The 20,321-nt window shown below is 39.0% G+C and overlaps 1 protein-coding gene across 10 annotated transcripts in view; it reads right to left on the reverse strand.

The window, feature by feature from the left end:
• SGMS1 (sphingomyelin synthase 1) overlaps nucleotides 1-20,321 on the reverse strand; it is a 314,162-nt gene that overhangs the window by 152,784 nt on the left and 141,057 nt on the right. For 8 of the 10 annotated variants that reach the window (XM_055092811.2, XM_034930582.3, XM_034930577.3 and 5 more), the window contains one exon: nucleotides 3,712-3,754. The exons of the other annotated variants lie outside the window; for them this stretch is intronic. The gene's annotated coding sequence lies outside the window, so the exon portion shown is untranslated. The remainder of the gene's footprint in view (nucleotides 1-3,711; nucleotides 3,755-20,321) is intronic. 10 annotated transcript variants of the gene reach the window in all.

Genomic DNA, 20,321 nt, shown 5'->3' on the forward strand with positions numbered 1-20,321 from the left:
ACAAAATAAGCAAATGGGACTACATCAAACTTAAAAACTAAAGGAAGTAATCAACCAAGTGAAAGGGCAACCCACAGAAAATATTTGTAAACCATATATCTGACAAAGTGTTAATATCCAGAATATATAAAGAATGCCCACAATTCAACAACAAAAAGCTAAATAATAATTAAAAATTGGCAAAGGACTTGAATGGACATTTCTCCAAAGAAGATATACAAATGGTCAATAAGTACATGAAAAGATGCTTAACATCCCTAATCATCAGGAAAATGCAAATCAAAACCACAATGAGATATCATCTCACACCCATTAGAATGACCACTATCAAAAACAAAAATAGAAAATAGCAAGTGTTGGCAAAGATGTGGAGAAGTTGATCGGAATATTCGTACACTGTTGGTGGGAATGTCAAATCGTACATCCACTATGGAATAAAGTCTGGCAGTTCCTGAAAACATTAAGAATAGAACTACTATATGATCCAGTAAGCTCACTTCTGGTATGCATCTGAAAGAATTGAAAGCAGGGTCTTGAAAAGATATTTGCAGACCCCTGTTCACTTAAGCACTACTCACAATAGTTAAGAGGTGGATGCAACCTACACATCCAATGGCAGATGAATAAAGAAAACATGGTATATACATACAATGGAATATTATTCAACCTTAAAAAGAAGGAAATCTTCTTATATGCTGCAACATGGATGAACCCTGAGGACATTATGCAAAGTAAAACAAGTCAGTCACAAAAAGACAAATATTACATGATTCCACTTATATGAGGTATTTAAAGTAGCCACATTTACAGAAACAGAAGGTGGTTCATAGTTGCCAGAGGCTGGGCAGGCAGGATAAAGGAGTGTTGCTGTTCAATGCGTATAGAGTTTCAGTTTTGCAACATAAAATGTTCTAGAGAGCTTTTGCACAACAATGTGTACATAGTTAACACTACTGTACACTTAAAATGGTTATATTTTATATTATGTGTTTTTTACCACAATAAAAACAAACAAGAGATTATCCTGGATTATCTGAATGGGCCTAATATAATTACCAGGGTCCTTAAAAGTAGAAGTGGTAGACAGAAAAGGAAGTCAGAGTAATGCAATGTGAGACCATTTGACCATTGCTGACTTTAAAGATGGAAAAGGGCCAGGAGCCAAGAAATGCAGCCAGCAGCTAGAAGCTAAAAAATAAAAACAAGGAAAGGGACTCTCCCCTAGAGCCTCTGGAAAAGAGTGCAGCCTGTGGACACCTGTTTTGTTTTGCTACAGGGTCTCTCTGTCGCCCAGGCTGGAGTGCAGTGGCACAATCCCTGCTCACTGCAACCTCTGCCTCCAGGGTTCAAACGATTCTCATGCCTCAGCCTCCTGAGTAGCTGGGACTACAGGCATCCACCACCACATCCGGCTAATTTTTGTATTTTTTGGTAGAGACGGGGTTTCGCCATGTTGGCCGGGCTGGTCTTGAACTCCTGACTTCAAGTGATTCGCCCGCCTTGGCCTCCCAAAGTGCTGTGTTTACAGGCATGAGCCACTGCGCCTCGCCCGTTGATTTTAGCCCAGTGAGAACTGCATCAGTCTTCTGACCCACAAAACTGTAAGATGATAAATTTGTGTGGAACAAAGAAGGGGAGGAGGGAGGGAAGAAGGGAGAGAGGGAGGGAGTTAGAACCCCAGATCCTCTCCCTCACCTGGTAGAGCCAAACCAACCATCCCTACTCCTATAAGAAGGGGCAGTTTGCCCTCTGGAGAAAATGATACAGCAACACTTCAAACCTAGACTCCAGATAAGGCTGAAACGAAAGCATTGGATCTAGGCATTCTCAGGCTTGGATGGTGAGATCTCTGGCTCCCTTCCTCCTCACTCCTCTGTGGTGCCCCTAAATCCTCATAGGTAGGCTTACACTCCACAAAAAAAGTAAACAAAGAATTCCATTTTGGAGAAACTGAAAGGTCCAAGGAAAAAAATCTGCAGATTTTGATACATGATAATCACCCACTGAAATGGCCAGTAAGGTCTCTGCCCAAAGACCTTAGAGTGAAGCCAACCACGTAACAAATTTGCGGTCCATTTTGTATTGTCTCACTTTTAAGTATGAACAGACAACTAAATCCCCAGCACTCATTTGGGAAGAGCCTTTAACATTAAAATCAGGGATCAAAACAAGAAGATAAAGGGAACACACAGGAAAATGTGCAAAGAACAGCAAAAAACAGCAAAATAATTCAATTCATATTCTCAAAAAAAATGAGAAAATATTGCATCTATCAAACAAAAACAGGATCCTAATTTTAAAAACAAAATATCCATAGACCCTCAAAAATTAAATTCAAAATTACAAACCTGCTAGCAGAAATTAAAAATTCAATTGATACTAAGAAAACCTCTCAGAAAGTTGAAGAAAAACACAGAAAGATGGAAAATAGCTAAGAGTAAGACTTAAGAAAATTAGAGATCAAACTAGTAGGTGAAAATACCCAACCAACAGACTAAGAAAAGAGAGAATGGGGGGGAAATTATCAAAGAAATAGTACAAGAAAATTTACAAATTGAGAGACATCAGTTGCCAAGCTGAGAGGACAAAAACAACAAAAAGTGTCCCAATATGAAACTGCAGAATTCTGGGCATAAAGAAAAGCATGAAACATTTTCCAGAGACAAAAAAAAACAGTTCACAAACAACCAACTTGGAGGCAGAATGACTTGAGACATCTCAACTTATATCACAGAGCTCAGCCACAAAAAAAAATTGTCATAATAAAGTAGACATTAATACTTATCTAAATATAGACTGTAACAATGACTGCATCAAGAAAATAAAGAGACAGGAAAAGTAGGTATGTAGTAAGGGTAAAGGGTGGTCTATGAGAGAGAACTCCCCGGCAGGAAATCAATGTATAAGTCTAAGATTTTAAAAGGAATCAGTAAATGGCACTTAGAGCATATGATGTGTTGTTTAGAAATAGGTAGACAAATACTGGAAAATACAACTAAAAGGATTGAAAAGGGCTATCTTTAGGCAAAGGGGCAATAAGAGTATAAAAAGAACAAAGAATGGCTATTAGAGTACTATTTGAATTCTTAAACAATATACATGCAATTACCTCTAAACAAATAAAATAAATAAATGAAAGGAAAGAAGGAAGGAAGGAAAGGAGGGAGGAAGGGAGAAAGACTTAAGAAAGCAGTTCTACAAATTGTTACACAGTAGAGATCTTCAATGTTCATCTACACAGAAAGAATGAAAACAGCAACTGTCCTAACATTATGCAAATGATTACTTGTGGCTTGGGATAAAATTTCCAAATATAGTGCCATACATAGACTCCAAAAGTGCTGTACTGCAAACACCTAAAATGATAACAGGCTGTGGAAAATAATACTGAATGCTTCAAAAATGTGACTCAAATAATGAAGACACTGATGTCAGATATGTATGTAAAGAATTGGAAGAAAATTATTCTGGGGTAGGAAAAAAGCATTAGTTATAATATCCCATTTTGTATAAATACATACTTGTTCAAAATATGTACATAACTAAATTAATTAAATGGCAATATGTATTTGACTATTTCATCTATATCCCCAAAATATTCCTTATATATTCCAATTGCCCACAAAAATTGTTTGTTTAGATCCTCTCATTGGGAGAACACAGAAAATATAAATTAAGCATAAAAGGTAAATAATTTAAAAATCCGTTTACCTGAATCATGCTGTTATTTTTCTTCATCAGTCTTCTTTCCAATCTAGAAGAAGTAATGAGCAAATTAAAGTGCATTCTTTGTGCAATGAGCTGCTTATAAGAAAAAAACCTAAAATCCAAGTTAACTATTATTCACTTCTTGTTACGTATCCATAGGAAAAAAAAAAAGCATTATTTCACCAATTCCCAACTAATTTCTGGCTGTCATGGTATTCAGAGTACACTTCTATTAGACAACGCCAAGCAGAAACAAGCATGCAAATCCAATGCCAATAAAAAAACTGCACACCAAATGCATCTGATGGTATAACATGAGTTTTAAAACCACGGACCTTTATAAATTATCTCCTCTCAATTTAGGTAAATAACTGCTAACTGACTATATAAAAAAGATAAAGAAGCAAGAAAGCATATTTTTCAAACCATAATAATTACCACCCTGGGATAAATTTTCATTTTTACCAAAATGCAATCAATAGCAAGTTAAGTGGAACAACCACAGACCACATACATAAGTGTATGATCAAACAGCTTATAAATAACTCTAACCCACATCACCCTAAAGGCTTAAAAATGCTTCCATGTTTTATTTCATGAAAGACTTTCTCAGCTAAAAATGAAATATGACCCTTTGTAAGTAAAATATACACATGAATTAGGGTACATGCAGAAAGGGGAAAACGTCTATTTTTTTAAAAATTAGTAAGCCCAGAAATCTTGGGTGGCTTTATAAATTTTCTTAAAGTGAACACCACTCTCCCAAAAAGTCAACACTGCCCTGCCTTCAAATAGCACACATTAGTTTTGCCTGTTGGGCTAGGTATAATTATTTAGGGATCTGTCTGGGAGTCTAAGAATCCCTGTATCTGGACAAAAATAAAATGCTTTAAGGAAAGGGGAGCAAGTAGTGGCTGACTGCAAAGTGGTATTATTTCAGAAAGATGTTAACATGTCTGAGGAAAAAGTTTTGGCTAGTTAGTTGATTGTATGAGGTCAATCTGCCAGTTCTCCAGAGACCAAAGGACAGAGAAGCAGTTTATGATAGAAACAGAAGGGGAAGGGCCTTCCTGTTGTCCAGGAGGAATGGACTTCTGGGAATAAGATGGGAGAAGGCAGGAGCAGAGGGGAGAGAAGGGAGTGGGGAGGGACGGTGGCCTTCTTTCTATAGGTACAGAAATACCTATAAAGATAGTAAACAAGCTAGTCTGTGCTAGAAGCTAGATGAAATTACTAATGCATGATCTCGCTTAATCTTCCAATTCCTATGAAGCCTGTTTTGCTATCCCCAGTTGACAGATACCAATACTGAGTCTCAAATCACCAATATGGTGTCTGATGTAAACAGTTAGTGGGTGAAATAAAGCTATTCCTCTTTACAGCTTGAATGCAGGGCTAGATTTGCCATCAACAAAAAGAGAGAGATTCATGAAAATGAAGCCTTATAATTAGATACAGAATATGCTGTTTTGTCCCTGCCCATAAATCATTTAAAGGAAAAGAATCAAGTTATTCAGGACCTGAGAAGTCTTCTGAATTACCAGAAAGTGAAATAGTTTTGTCACTTGTAAAGTAAGCCCACGTTATCTTTTTGTACATCAAAGAAGTTTCAAAAGAAACTAAATTTCATAAGGGATAATTTTCTGACACGTTAACTGGTTTTATGGCACTGTGTGCTTTCCCACTGTAACGGGAGAAATCAGAAGAACAGTGTCCCTCAGAGATAGCCACAGATGCAAAGGGCAAATTACCACCAGATAATTATTGAAGAACCCATGACAGTGTCACCTTCAAATGGCATGCCACACCTGCATGAATATTTAATTTCTATCACAAGTACTTTCAAAAAGCAGGGGCCAAAATAGGAACATAGTTGAAAAAGGACACTTTCCATTCTGGCATTTGACAGGAAGAAAATAAAATATCTACCTTTTAAGGCAATATGTAATATATCAAAGACATGTAGCTAAAAAGATCTTCCTACATCCTCACTGGTAAACACAAAGTAATATCTCAATGACAATAAATGATCATCAGACATCATGATATGCCTTTACACTTAACCCCACAAGAACCCTATGTGTGTGTGTTGGGTAAGGGGTGGAGGGTGAAGGGCTTAGAATCCCCAACTTAACCAGATGAAGACATTAGGCTCATAACAGAGGTTATGTTGTAACTTGTCCAAGGTTGCAAATTTGTCCAAGGTCAAACTTTGAGGAAATGGGAAAGGGTTCCAAATTACATGTCGGATACCTTTAGGCTATTGTGTTGACCATAACAGCTCTGCCTTAATGATGAACATACTTGAATTTGTTTTTCAATAAAAATCATCTAGTGATTCATTCACTATTTTCCAGTTTCAAATTGCTTTTGCTATCTTCCCAAGTAAAGGGTCTTGACACTCCTTCCTCCTGTGAGATGGAGTAAGTATTCTGTCAGTGAGTGGCTTGAGAAGGTCTAGAGGGACTCTTTTTAGGATAGCTGCTAAAGCCTCTGAGAGCACCCTGGTGATCTTCCTTTTATGGGATCTAGCACATGGAATGCATAGTAAAAGCTGCAGGCTTGATTTTTCAGTGGACATATGCCATGAAGATACAATGCAAAAAGTTCTTTCTGGGACTCTATGAGTAAGCAAGTTAACAATGCATGCCATACACAGTAAATCATCTAAGGAAAAAAATTACCCAAATTATACTTAAAAGGCTGTGGCTCTAAACTTTCAATTTAGGATGGAGCAAAGTATGGCATGAGTCTTTGTAGACATTAACCTAATGACATTCAGAATACTGGTGGTGGGGGGAGTGTGGTACAGAATAAGGTACTCTTCCCCTATTCAATAATTCTGGTATAGCAATACTCGAACTCCTATGTGTTTACTACTGGTGACTTCCTCTCAAGGAAAACACTGGAGTAAGAGAAGGTTCAGAGGGTAAAAAGGAATGGGCATATGAACCAAGGTTATGGAAAGAAAAGATTAAAGTTCACAAAATTCTGCAAGGCATTGGCAAGCTCCCACTTTACAAGTTTACATTTATAGGGCCAACCCTTTTAAAACTTATTACTTCCTCTTAGACTGTGGGGGGCAGTGGTTTCATTCTGGGGCCAATCTGATTGATCAACAGGCAGTGGTTTCCTGAAGCAACACCGAAAGACAGTGCCCAAATCAACTGCCATTGTCTGCTATGGATACACAATGTGGAAATTGCAACAGGCATGCTTCGTTTTTGGCAGCCCTGTCCCACACCCTATTATTAGAGTTCAGTAGTCAATTCTCAGGGGAAAGATGGTGTGTAATAAGAAATAAATAATATAGAGAGACCAGGAAGAGCACTCCATTAAAACTGCATTTTATTAGAATAGTAAAAAGTACTGAAAACTTTCTCATTCTTACTTGTAAACAGCATGTTTTGCAAATTAGAGCCTGGCTTAAGAGAATACAAAATCTAAAGTAGAAAGTTTGTGTTTTCTTCCTTTATACAATGTTAGTGTTTTCTTCCTTTAATATCTAACTTTCAATAAACAGAGTTTAACTGAACCTTTTCTTCCTTTCTTCTGCTTGGAGGAGAACCTTTACTCTCTCTCACACAGGATCCTGCTGCTGTCAAAAAGCCCCAGGCATGGTCTCTAGCTTTGGTGACTGAAGGTTGCAAGTCTCTTGCTGCAGTCACCCTCAAAGCTTCTTCCTGCCAGCAGCTGGTATCACTGGTAGCTCTCTTCACAAGGGAGGACTTTCCACTACACTTAAGGAAAGACTTAATCTTCCCTTCACTACACTATATTCTTACCTTTTCTAGATTAAAAGAGTAATGCAAAGGGTAAAGCCCTTCCTCAAATTTTGCCTCAATTTACAGCCAAGCATGATTGTCTTGGGCAAGTTACAGAGCTCCTCTCTCAAAACTGCTGGCTGAGATGTAAGAGAAAACAAAAAATAAAAAAGACCATCCATTAACTACCCTGGGAGTTCAGCAACTTCCAAACTGGCCTCTCAAACCGGTTTCCCTTTTCCTGTAAAACGCATTTGAATAGAGGAGTTTAGAATAACAGGTTCACCTAGAAGGAAAGAACAGACTTACACATTGCAATCTACTAAAAATGTGGGAGCTGAATCAGGGATTTAATGAGGCATAAAAATTCCCAAGAAATATACCACACGCCCTTAAGGAAGTAGTTACTAAAAAAAGATGATAAAGAGTGAAAGCAACTATGCTCCAGGCAATGGTGAGATAGGTTCATGGGAACAAAGCAAAACTGGTAAAAGACTGGAAACTAAACCAGTTTTAAGCATGACCTCAAAACAAACAACATCTCCTCTCACCTTCCCAGAAAGAGTGACCAAGTGCCTTTGCTTAATGCTGCAGAAAAGAAGAGGTACTTTATCCCTTCATTCGGCAAACATTTATTGAGCATGAAGGTGGGATTATATAGAGATGAAAGAGCAGCTTCCCTGAAGGAGCTCAGTTTAGCAAGGAGAAAAAAAACACGTAAATCAGTATTTACATTTCTATGTGGTACCAGGGAGTCATAACACCGAGCTAAAGCACAACATCAACCAACACAACCACTTCCCTGGTAGGGGCCAGACACAATTCTGAAATTTTTAGGTAACTCATTTGAATCTTTGAAACAAGTCTATGAAACGTAAACACTTCCTGGTTTACTGGTGGAATTAGTGTGTATGACATATAAAAAAGGATCTTTTAAACACAAAGAGTTTATTCAAATTAAATCTTCAAATTATGCCTCCCTCCCCAAATACAAATCTCAATCCCTATTTTAGCCTTTGCAGATTGCCCAGCAGTATCTGAGGTTCCTAGAACTCTCACTGAGAAATTCACAAATTGAAGAAATAATTTCCTAACATCACAGGACTTGTTATCAAGGGCCACATCAGTAATGCCCTGTCTCCAGTAGAGCATTACTAAAACCAAACAAAATGAGAGCAGTTTTGTTTGTTTTTAAATCCTTACCCACAGATATACCAAAATAATCTTCTACATTATTTAATCCTAGCTTCTTCGAGGGCAAGAGTCACATCATCTCTGTGCTTAATGAGTTCTCAGTACATAAGACAGACATTGGTTAGCACCCAGTAAAATCATATTATATTTGTGTTACCAATTAAATCAAATCAATCTTCTCAGTTATTGTCAAGACCACCTTTACTTTCTATATTTATTCATTATTTTCTTTTTTAATTTTCTTTTTATTTGACAGATAATTGTATGTATTTATGGAGTATAATGTGATGTATTTTGATATATGTTTACCATGTGGAAAGATTAAATCAGGCTAACACATCTATCACCTCACATACTTATTTTTTATAGTGAAAACATGTAAAACCTATTCTTATAGCAATTTTGAAATCTATGATGCATTATTTATTAATATTACAGTCATCATTCCTTACAGTAGATTTCTTGAACTTATTCCTCCAATTTATCTCTCCATCCCCTCTCCCCTTTAACCATCCCAGCCTCTGGTAACCACCATTCTACTCTCTACTTCTATGAGTTTGACTTTTCAAGAATCTACATATATGTGAGATCATGCAGTAACATAATGTCCTCCAGGTTCATCCATGTTGTTGCAAATGACAGAATTATCTCTATCCTGCCCCTACTTTTTAAAGGGTGAATAGTATTGCATAGTGTGTATATGCCACATTTTCTTTATCCATTCATCTGATAATGGACTCCTAGGTTGTTTCCATATCTGAGCTATTGTGAATAAGGACAGAATAAACATGGGAGTGCACATATCTCTTCTGCATTCAGATCAAATTTCTTTGGATACATTCTTAGAAGTGAGATTACTGAATTGTATGCTAATTCTATTTTCAGTTTTCTGACAAATCTCCATACTGGTTTCCATGATGAGTGTATTAATTTTCATTCCCACCAAAAGTGCACAGGGGTTCCCTTTTCTCCACACTAGTCATTATTTTCAAGACTAGACTACTACCCAACCTCAGAAGAGTTATTCATTGCTAGGTATTTGCTCCTGCAGTTCCCTGTAATGCCCTTCCTCTATCCTGCTCCCCACACTGTTAATCCATTCCCATCACCTGGCTTAGAAAGAACAATGGAAATATGATCCAGTAAAATATGAATTAGGAATTAGGTAATTACCACCACACTATATTAGAACATAATACAATTTCCATTAAAACTGTCTTCACACAGTCTTATTCCACTACCAACATGTTTAACTAAAGTAGTACTAACATGTTTAGTTTAACTAACTAAAACTGTTAATGCTTAAAAAAAAATAGTTCTCTACACTGTGTTTAATCTACTGTAGTCCAAGCAGCCTCTGTCTGGAACAGTAATACTCTCTCCCTAATAGTCAGAAAGTCCCACAAGCATGGGTTATGTCATATCTTAAATATACAGTACATAATCCAGCAATTTAATAAATATTTTTAAAACTAAATGCCTTGCCTTTTGAACCTGGATTCTTTTTAGATATGGAGAATAAATATCTATTGAAAATGAAAGGAATTCATAGAACAATGAGACTTTCTTAATTTCCTTTTAAAATACTTTGAAGGAACATTATGGCTTCAAAAGAAAAGTCAACATGAATTGTCAAAACCAAGCTATCATAATAAACTTTCCAAGTCTCAAAACCTGTCTCTGTGTTTCTAAAAGAAGCAAAATTTAGCAAGCAAATAAGAATAAAATGGACTAATAAAAAACTTCACGTCTACTCCAATATAGAAACAGACTAAAATATAAAACCAAATTACAATGCAGATAACAGGAAATGTTTTTAACCAAGAATAAACTAATTTATTCAAACCAGATTTGTAGTAGACATATTTCAGGGAATCTGTTCACCCACTCCCATTTCTGGGGGACTCTGCCATATTCTCAGGCCCAGTTGTCTTTCGATTGCCATCTTATATCACCTGACACAACTCCACAAGCACACAGCCATAGCTGATTGGACCCGAAAGAACACTTGACCCAAAGAGAGCCATTCAGAAGCTGGCCAGAAGCCTATGGCTTGGGTTTGATTACTTGCTAAAATGATGAACTCAGCCAATCAGTTTTGCTGCTGCAGGAACTAGAATCAAGAAACCCTAAAGGAACTTGCCAGTTAGATGTCATGGTGAAAGGTCAAGAGGAACACTTAGGCTCAGGACAATCATCATGGGCCAAGTCTGCCACAGAAAGCAAGTACTGGACTGAAGCCAGTTCCCAACCTGAGGTCTCAGGAGATCTATATCTTGAACTCTTTTGTTGAGTGAGAGTGACCTGGTTTTTGCAACCAAAAGACAGAGCTTATGATAGCAACCTAAGTTAAAATCTTATGTCAAGACCTACCACTGACATATTTAGTAAGGATAAAACCACCTTCTTTTAGATAATTAGAGGAAACAGCTTACATCACTTAGTAAGAAATCTGAAGTCAGGTTTTTTGTTTGTTTTGTTTTTAAAGGAGTTTTATTATTTTCAACTTGTCTCCTCTGGAATTCTGGTTCTTCACCTATAAGGTGAGGTCTGTTTATTAGACCCTCTCTCTAAGTTCTCTTGCACGGTTTATAATCTCAGTACAGGCACCCTGAGACAAAGGAAGCCTCTCTGTGGGCAGTGTTTGGACAGTGGTGGAAAACATTCTTCACTACCTTGGCTGTCACATGATGAATTCTCATTCTATTAAATTCATAATTAGAACTAACAAATTTTTCTATAAAAATTCTTAAGATGAGTCAGTTCATAGGCTATCTCATTTTAGGCATAGGTACACAGAATATTAGAATTTTTCATACTGTTGATTGTTCTATTTTTCATTTAAAATATTTACTTATACTCAATGCCCTGCCTCTCCCTTAAAAACAAAACAGAACAAAACAAAACAGAACAAAACAAAACAAAACAAAACAAAAACTAAGAAGCAGAGAGAGTGCTATCCATTTAGTCATTAGAGGAAATACTTGGATCAGAAATGATGCTACAACCTTAACCATACATTTTCAATACTGCACTTTGGGGAGCAGGGGGCATGATAACAAAATAAGATATTGGATATATAAATATTCTTATTATTCAGGCTTTAACATAAATTAAAAGAGCATTTATCTCAGAGTCTGAAACTGTGAGTATTCAATGAATAAAACTGCTCCAAAAGCATGTTTTTAAATATCAGAAAAACTGTCCAAGACTGAGAAATGGGAAAAAGAGATTCCTAGGTATGTTTCCAGAATATCCAAGTCAATAAGGCTATGCACTTTTGACTAACTTTCCATTTCACTGTCAGTAATTCCAAATAATTCTTGTCCATAGCAATGTAAATAAATGTTGTCCGGTAGAGATATGATTGATATCTACCTGGAAGAAAAGATAACCCCAAACATTACATTTTATTGCTCTATGGATATTAACCAATTTTGTTATATATTGATACATTTATTTCAGCATTCCTGGGGGTGGTTTCAGTTTCTCAAATTTGCCTTTAATTCGCCTCAGTTAATTCCCTCATTAACTGAACTGAATGAACCTTTGATATACGTTCATTTTATGTCTGCATGCAATATGCTTTTAACTTTTTAAAAATTACTCTTTAGCAGTAACAGTCCATTTTAAAAATCAGTCCATTATAACATCTAGAAAGGTATTTGTTGTTCACAATAAATGGTAAATATATAACTCATCAGGCTATGAATAACTGGTCCATGTTATTTGGAAGCCAGGTTGATATAGTTTGGCTCTGTGTCCCTACTCAAATCTCATGTTGAATTGTACAATTTTGGATGTGGGGCCTGGTGGTAGGTGACTGGATCATGGGAGTAGTTTCTAATAGTTTAGCAACATCCCCCTAGTGCAATCTCATGACAGAGTTCTCACCAGATCTGCTTGTTAAAAAGTGTGTAGCATCTCCCCAACCATTCTCCTGTCAACCATGTAAAGATGTGCCTGCTACCCCTTCACCTTCCACCATGATTGTTAAATTTCCTAAGGCCTCCCCAGAAGCAGAAGCCTGTATAGCCTGCATAACTTTGAGCCAATTGAACCTCATTTCTGTATAAATTACTCAGTCTCAGGTAGTTCTTTATAGCAGTACAAGAACAGACTAATACAGAAAGTAGGGGATGGGTGCAGTGGCTCACACCTTGTAATCCCAGCATTTTGGGTAGCCGAGGCAGTCGGATCACCTGAGGTCAGGAGTCCGAGACCAGCCTGGCCAACACTGTAAAATCTTGTCTTTACTAAAAATACAAAAAAAAAAAAAAAAAAAAAAATATTAGCCGGGAATGGTGGCGTGTGCCTATAATCTGAGCTACTTAGGACGGTGAGGCAGGAGAGTCATTTGAACTCAGGAGGCATAGGTCGCAGTGAGCCAAGATCGTGCCACTGCACTCCAGTCTGGGCAACAGAGCAAGACTCTGTCTCAAAATAAAAAAGGGAAGGGAAGGGAGGGGAGGGGAGGGGGAGGGAGAGAGGAGGGGAGGGGAGGGAAGGGAAGGCAACTGTTATAAGCGAAGCGGGGCACTGCTATAAAGATACCCAAAAATGTGGAAACAACTTTGAAACTGGGTAACAGGCAGAGGTTAGAACAGTTTGCAGGGCTCATAAGAAGACAGGAAAGACATGGTAGAAAAGAAAAACCCATTTTCTGAGGAGAAATTCAAGCCAGCTGCAGAAATTTGTGTAAGTAAAGAGGAGCTGAACGTTAATAGCCAACACAACAGGGAAAATGCCTCCAATGCACTTCAGAGACCTTTGTGGCAGTCTCTCCCATCACAGGCCAGGAGGTCTAGGAGGGAAAAATACTTTTGTGGGCCAGGCCTAGGACACCACTGCGCTGGGCAGCATCAGGTCATGGCTCCTTGCATCCCAGCCACTCCAGCTCTAGCCATGACTAAAAAGGTCCAGATAAGTCTCAGGCCACTGCTCCAGAGGGTGCAAGCCAGAAGCCAACAAGGCTTCCATGTGGTGTTAAACCTGCAGGTGCAAAAGGTCAAAAGTTGAGGCTTGAGGGCTTCCACCTACATTTCAGACATTATATGGAAACATCTGGATGTCCAGACAGAAGTCTGCTGCAGGGGCAAAGCCCTCATGGAGAACCTCTACTAGGGTAGTGCAGAGGGGAAATGTAGGGTTGGAGCCCCCACACAGAGTCCCTACTGGGGTACTGCCTAGTGGAGCTGCAAGAGGAGGGCTGCCTTCCTCCAGACCCCAGAATAGTAGTTCCACCAACAGCTTGCATCATGCACCTGGAAAAGTTGCAGGCACTCTATGCCAGTCTATGAAAGCAGCCATGAGGGCTGAGCCCTGCAGAGCCACAAGAGTGGAGCTGCCCAAAGCTTGGAAGTCCATGCCTGGCATCAGTGTGGCCTGGATGTGAGATACAGAGGCAAAGATTATTTTGCAGCTTTAAGATTTAATGACTACCCTGCTTTGTTTCAGACTTGCATGGGGCCTATAGGCCCTCTGTTTTGGCCAATTTCTTCCTTTTGGAATGGGGGCATATACCCAATGCCTGTACTCCCATTGTATGTTGGAATTAACTAACTTGTTTTTTATTTTACAGGCTCATAGGTGAAAGGGACTTGCCTTGTCTCAGATGAGACTTTGGACCTGGACTTTTGGTTAATGCTGGAATTAGTTAGGACTTTGGGGGATGGTTGGGAGGGCATGATCATGTTTTGAAATGTGAGAAGGACATGAGATTCGGGAGGAGCCAGGGGCAGAATGATATGCTTTGGCTATGTGTCCCCACCCAAATCTCATGCTGAATTTTAATTCCCAGTGTTGGAGGTGGGGCCTGGTGGGAAGTGGTTGGATTATGGGTGTGGTTTCTAATGGTTTAGCACCATCTCCCTAGTGCTGTCTCATGATAGAGTTCTCACAAGATCTGCTTGCTAAAACATGTGTAGTACCTCCTCCCACTCTCTCTTTCCCTTCCCAGCCATGTGAAGATGTGTCTGATCCCTTTCCTTCTGCCATGATTGTAAGTTTCCTAAGGCCTCCCCAGAAGCAGAAGCCTGTACATCCAACAAAACTGTGAGCTGATTAAACCTCTTTTCTTTATAAATTAGTCTCTAGTAGTTCTTTACAGCAGTGTGAGGGCAGGCTAATACATAGATCATGCAAATCAGACAGAGTGATACAGATGGTAATGAACAAATGGCAATGACATAACAATTTCACTTGTAAAGCAAGTTACATTCCCAGTCTGTTACGTACATCAGTGGGTAACAACTGATGGACAGCCTTGAATTCCAACTGCATAGATGTATGTCATGAATCTGCTTCTTAACAGATATAATATAAATAAAATCCAAGTAAATGCATGTAGAAGATGGTACATGTGTGTAAAAACATAGCTAAAAACACAGTCAGATCCACACAATGAAGACAGCTGGAACACATAACCAAGAAAGTAAAGGGATCCCATCTACTAAGAAATAAAATATTTTTGTCCCCAATATAATGGCCTTATACTTAGTTTTCTGAACTAAATAGCTATACCTCTAAATTAGCAAAGTAACACATGTATTTGTAAGCAAAAATTTCTAAATCCTTAAAACCTTTCAACTCCCCAGAATAAGGGCTTAGGATTCTCTACCTATCTATCCCTTGATAAGACTTCTTTAAAGGACATATTGTAGACATTAACAAAAAAAATAGAGCCAAATGATTTCTCTTTACAGAGTCAGTGAGTAGGAGGTTAATTGTACCATCCATTTTTCTAAATGTTATAAGAAAACCTATCAACTGAAAATCAACAGAGGAGTTTTTTAATATAAGTAACCTGATGCATAAAAATACATTTACACAAAGGATTTACACAGCAGAAATCATAAAGATTCTTGCAAGTAAAAGTCTCCTACTGAGATTAAAAATAGGAATTTATTTTTGTATTTTACAAAAATGTCATTTAAACACAATTTTTCAAAGCTACAACAACCGATTCAATTAGGAAACCATTTCAAGCTTCACACAAATGTAAAATTGCCCCTGTTGTAACCACATAGTGTACTTAGATTTGGGGAATTAAAGATTTCATGTTACTCCCATACAAGGTATAGGAACCACCTTGATCAGTAAGATCAGTCCCCTCTTTCTCCCATTCAGTTTCCAATCTTTCTTTTCAGGGGCCATCCACCCCCCAACCAGTTCCTAGATGCCAGTCACATTCCATTAAAAACCCTTCTTTGTCTGCAATTACCTTTGGTTCTTTGCTCCAGAATTTCTCCAGCCTTAAATATGTTAATGAGTATAGTGAATTTCCAGTAATGCACCATCTTTTGCTCTCCAGAACTCCAAGGACTACATCTTAGAAATTAATGTCCTAGTGAAACTGATTCACTTAGCTTGGCTCTTGGGTTCTCTCCATTGGATGTATTCTTCAGCCAAAAGATAAGTGTCCATCCAGGCCAGCCATATGCAGAGACAAAGAGGACCTTACTAGCAAGTATGATCTAAGGTGCCCAAGAATCATTCATGCACTAACTCACTGCCCTAATGTCCTAGATTTGCATGATTAAAGTAGTAACAACTATGGGCTACCAAGCATTGTGTCCCTTAGGAGTCCCAAGGCAAAAGAGAAATCTAGCAAAACTCTTGGATATTGAACAATATATTGGAGATTAACTTCGAGTTAACAGAAAAGTGACTTTCTGAGCTAAATTTTTTATATTCTCCTTTAGTAAGTGAAAAACTTTCTGAACCATATTATATTTTTTTCTTACTTTTCCCATGTTTGCAAAAGTAATAGATTTCATTGACAAATATTTAGAAAATAAAGACACACACAGGCAACAGAAATTACAAATAATTTGTAATTTGCCCTTGGTCAAAAGCACTTACATTTTGAAACATTTCTTACTGGTCTCTTTTAGCACACCATCAAGGGAAAATCTTTGAGTCACTGATGTATATATATTTTTTATATATACATCATTATATGGATACATCCTTTAATGGATGTATGAATATTTCTCATAGATAAAAGAGCAACACCACAAGTATTTCTTGATTTCTACAACTGAAGTACATCTTAGAAGGAATTTATTTCTTTTCTAAAATCATATAATAATTTATGGGCCCATGAGGAATATGCCATTTAAAGGGCTCTAATTAGGAATATTTTTGTAAAACTCATTTCATTAATTATCTTTCTTTTATATCCCTCCAGCCTTTTACATTCTATTAGTTCTTCTTTCTCATCAAACAGACTTATTTATGACATTTTCAACCTAAAACAAAGAAAGAAGGATGAATGTCTATAGTATACAGGATCATAACTCATGCAGTGAGTACTACATGAGAGGATACTTCACAGGAGAGTACCTCACCCACACCCACACTGGTAGTTCAGCAAAAGCTTTCTGGTTTTGGTCCACATGGTCCACATGACATTGAGCTAGGTCTTAAAGAAAACGAGAGTATTAAGCAGTCACTGATGTATATCTTAAGCACCAAGAATATCCTGGCAGTTAGTGCTAAATAAATGCTTACTTGGTTGCTTAGAAGCAGCTGTGGTCAGCAGCTCCCACCGAGCAGAATGAAAATGGCGAATGAATCCTGCACCTTCAACTGAGGTATCCAGATTCTCTCACTGGGACTGACTAGGTAGTTGTTGTACCATGGTGAGTGAGGAAAAGCAGGGTGGAGCCATGGCCCACCCAGGAGCTGCACAGGGCAAGGGGAACTCCCAACCCCAGCCAAGGGAGGCATTAAGTGATTGTGCTACCCTGCCCAGGAAACCATGCTCTTTCCATAGATCTGTGCAACTGTGGATCTGGAGATACCCTCGTGAGCCCATATCACCAAGGCCTTGAGTCCCAAACACAGAGCTGTGCAGACTTTCAGTGGCCTCTTGGGTTGTGGCCAGTGGCAGCAGGCTGAAGGCTACCTAAGATGACTGAGTTCCTGTCGGGGGGCGGGGGCAGCCACCATCACTGAGGCCCTAGTCAGCTGTTTTCCCCTGCCAGTGCTAAAGAGACTGGGCAGTTTGGACCAAGAGGAATTCCCCACAGCACCGCACAGTGGCTGTGGCAGATCATGGCCAGACTGCTTCTTTAGGTGAGACCCAGATCCATCCCTTCTTACTGGGCAGGGCATCCCTGTGGGAATTTCAGCAACCCCAGCCAGGGATTTACAAACAAAACTCTGATCTCCCTGGGAAGGAGCCCCCATGGGGAGGGGTGGCCACAGTCTCTGCAGTTCAGCAGACTCAATCTTTCCTGCCTGCTGGCTCTAAAGATTGTTGGCAGTCTGGATGGAGTCCGAGCAGTCTGGACCAAGGGGATTCCTCGCAGCCCAGCACACCCACTTCGCCAAGAGGCAGCCAGAGTGCTTCATTAAGAGGATCCCCCATCTTGTGCCTCCTGATGGGGTGAGACGCCTCAACAGGGGTCATCACACACCTTATACAGGAGTGTTCCAGCTGGCATCAGGTCAGTGCCCGTCTGCGACAGAGCTCCCAGAGGAAAAATCAGGCACCCATCTTTGCTATTCTGCAGCTTCCACTCGTAACACATCCAGGTGTGGGAGGGACTGAGGGAAATATTCTGGAGTGGACCCCTAGCAAACCACAGCAGGCCTACAGAAGAAGGGCCTGACTGTTAAAAACAAACCAATAGAAAGCAACAACAACAACATCAACAAAAAAGACCCCACAAAACCCTATCCAAAGGTCAGCAGCCTCAAAGATTGAAGGTAGATAAGCTCACGAAGATGAGAAAGAATCAACTCAAAAACTCTGAAAACTGAAAAAGTCAGAGTGTCTCTTCTCTTCCAAATGATCACAACACCTCTCCAGCAAGGGCACAGAACTGGGCTGAGGCTGAGATGGATGAAGTAACAGAAGTAGGCTTCAGAAGGGGAGTAATAACAAACTTCACTGAGCTAAAAGAGTATGTTCTAACCCAATGCAAAAAGGCTAAGAACAATGATAAAACATTACAGGAGCTGTTAACCAGAATAATCAGTTTAGAGAGGAGCATATATGACCTGATGGAGCTGAAAAACACAACATGAGAACTTCACAGCACAACTACAAGTATCAAGAGCCGAATAGACCAGCAGAAGAAACAATGTCAGAGCTTGAAGACTATCTTGCTGAAATAAGACAGGCAGACAAGATTAGAGAAGAATAAAAAGGAATGAACAAAACCTTAGAGAACTATAAGATTATGTAAAAAGACCAAACCTATAACTGATTGGGGTACCTAAAAGAGATGGAAAGAATGGAACCGAGTTGGAAACATACTTCAGGATATCATTCAGGAGAACTCCCCCAACCTAGCAAGACAGGCCAACATTCAAACTCAGGAAATACAGAGAACACTACTAAGATGCTCCAGGAGAAGATCAACCCCAAGACACATAATCATCAGATTCTCCAAGGTCAAAGTGAAGGAAAAAATGTTAAGGGAAGCCAGAGAGAAAGGCCAGGTAACCTACAAAGGGAAGCCCATCAGACTAACAGCAGAACTCTCAGTGGAAACCCTACAAGCCAGAAGAGATTGGGGGCCATTATTCAACATTCTTAAAGAAAAGAATTTCCAACCCAGAATTTCATATACGGCCAAACTAAGCTTCATAAGCAAAGGAAAATAAAATCCTTTTCAGGCATAAGCAAAGGAAAATAAAATCCTTTTCGAAACACTGAGGGAATTTGTCATCACCAGGCCTGCCTTGCGAGAATTCCTGAAGGAAGCATGAAATTTAGAAAGGAAAAAGCATTACCAGTCACTACAAAATCACACTGAAGTACACAAACCAATGACACTATGAAGCAACTACATTAACAAGTCTGCAAAATAACCAGCTAGCATCATGAGGCTAGGATCATTTGACAGGATCAAATTCACACATAACACTACTATCCTTAAATGTAAATGGACTAAATGCCCCAATTAAAAGACACAGAATGGCAAGCTGGATAAAGAGTCATGACCCATCTGTGCACTGTATTCAAGAGACACATCTCACGTGCAAAGATACACATAGGCTCAAAATAAAGGGATGAAGGAAAATTTACCAAGCAAATGGAAGGCAGAAAAAGGCAGGGGTTGCAATCCTAGTTTCTGACAAACAGGCTTCAAACCAACAAAGATCAACCAAGACAAGAAAGGCATTACATAATGGTAAAGGGTTCAATTCCACAAGAAGAGCTAATTATCCTAAACATATATATGTACCCAATACAGGAGCACCCAAATTCATAAAAAAACAAGTTTTGAGGGGTTTTTTGTTTTTTGTGTTTTTTGAGACACAGTCTCGCTCCATCGCTCAGGCTGGAGTGCAGTGGCACGATCTCGGCTCACTACAACCTCTGCCTCCTGGGTTCAAGCGATTCTCCTGCCTCAGCCTCCTGAGTGGCTGGGATTAGAGGCATGCACCACCATACTTGGCTAATTTTTGTATTTTTAGTAGAGGCAGGGTTTCACCATGTTGTCCAGGCTGGTCTTGAACTCCTGACCTCAAGTGATCCACCCACCTCAGCCCCACAAGGTGCTGGGATTACAAGCATGAGCCAGCGTGCCTGGCCAGATTCATAAAACAAGTTCTTAAAGACCTATAAAGAGACTTAGACTCCCTCATGATAACAGTGGGTGACTTTAACACTCCACTGTCAATATTAGACAGATC

Source organism: Pan paniscus, chromosome 8 (assembly GCF_029289425.2).
Source record: "Pan paniscus chromosome 8, NHGRI_mPanPan1-v2.0_pri, whole genome shotgun sequence".
Lineage (NCBI taxonomy): Eukaryota > Metazoa > Chordata > Mammalia > Primates > Hominidae > Pan > Pan paniscus.